The sequence below is a fragment of the Lupinus angustifolius genome, chromosome LG05, assembly GCF_001865875.1.
Source record: "Lupinus angustifolius cultivar Tanjil chromosome LG05, LupAngTanjil_v1.0, whole genome shotgun sequence".
Taxonomy (NCBI): Eukaryota; Viridiplantae; Streptophyta; class Magnoliopsida; order Fabales; family Fabaceae; genus Lupinus; species Lupinus angustifolius.
In genome coordinates, this window is record NC_032013.1 from 21,721,273 (window position 1) to 21,723,204 (window position 1,932).

Below are 1,932 nucleotides of genomic sequence, written 5' to 3' on the forward strand. Positions count from 1 at the left end.
TTGAACGTATCGTTTTACTATAGCTTTTATATTTTATTTTGTTGCTGATGCCTGTATAGATATGTGATTGATGTTATACATAATTGATTTTAAGTGTGGATTCCAAGTGTGAATGAAGAAGTTTTACTTTGGGTAAAAAATGGATGAGTTAAAGAGCATATAAGTGGATGACCTCATAGACCTAATGCCTTAAGGTTTTTGGTCAAGTTGTGGTGTCAAGTCTACTTCTATGCTTCTTTTGTAAATTTTATTTGGAAGTGTGTAAATGGATCTTAAGAAATCATATTTTTCACATCATAAGAATAGTCACGGATTACTAACCCTTACATATGGCGATACGATCCTCCATTTAATTGTTGTTTGGTGTTCTTGATTTATATAGAGTAACCATTCTATCTCCTTCCCGTTCTTACTCTGTTCTTCCTTAACTGATGGCTTATAGAGCAATCTTTACAGGCAGAGATAGGGACAATGTTTCTGGTCATTTTTCTTGTTAGTATAATGCTTCCATCAAGCAGTATATATAGGCTCTTTCCTAAGAGTCTTAACATTTCATTGATAACTCTTCATCCAAGAGTTATACCATTCAAACAATGAAATAATACATTCATTCATGTCACAAGAGGCATATTTCTTACATTCTCCCACTTGTCTCATGTGACAATACAATTCATGATTTTATAAACATCAAACATAATGCGCATATTCAGAATATGTTTTCCATATTCATTACATTACAAGTCATGATTAAGAACAAGAACTAATAAGAGTCATGGCGGTTGTACATCACTTATTCGATATAGTCCCTTCCATGTACTACTATATTAGCTTTATTCTTAACATGACACATTAATGAGAATCATATAATAATGTCATTTAGAAAGAAAATTTTATTTTCAACATTATCATTCTCACATGTGTACATAAGTGTGAAAATAAAATATTAATCAGAAACTTAAATATTAACGAGCTCGAAGTGTCAAAATATTGAGACTTTATTAATAACATAATGTTCAACATTCATTTGCAAACATAATACCCATATTTGTTACATGACCAATAAATATTTTGGACGGTAACCCTTTCGTCAAAGGGTCTGCAATCATAAGGTTAGTGCTAATATGTTCAGTTGACACTCTAAGTTTCTGAACTTCTTCTTTAACGGCAAAGTATTTCACCTCTAAAAGTTTAGCACCTTTGGAATACTTGTCGTTTTTAGAAAAGAAGACTGTTGCAAAATTATCACAATAAATTTTCAGCGGCTTGGCAATTCTGTCGATAATTCCAAGTCCTGAAATAAAGTTCCATAGCCATTTAGCATGAACTGTGCCTCAAAGCATGCCACAAATTCAGCTTCCATAGTAGATGCAGCAATGACAGTCTGCTTCACACTCTTCCATAATATAGCTCCTCCAGCTAATAAATATACATAACTAAAAGTAGACTTTCTTGTGTCTATGCATCCGGCAAAGTCTGAATCTGAATATCCAATCACCTCCAGATGATTTGATCTCCTATAAGTAAGCATGTGATCCTTTGTACCTTGTAAGTATCTCAGAACTTTCTTTGCAGCTTTCCAGTGTTCTATACCAGGATTACTCTGGTATCTTCCTAACATTCCAACTGCAAAACTAATATCTGGTCGCGTACAAGTCTGAGCATACATTAAACTCCCAACTATAGATGCATAAGGAATTTCTTCCATTTGCTTCTGTTCCAAATCATTCTTTGGACATTGCATCATACTAAACTTGTCTCCTTTCTGAATTGGAACGGGAGATGCTAAACATTTATCCATTCTGAATCTCTCTAAAATTTTGTTAATATATATGTTTTCTGAGAGAAACCTAAAAGTCCTTGTGATCTATCACGAAATATTTTTATTCCAATCACATAGCTTGCCTCACCCATATCTTTCATTTCAAAATTTTT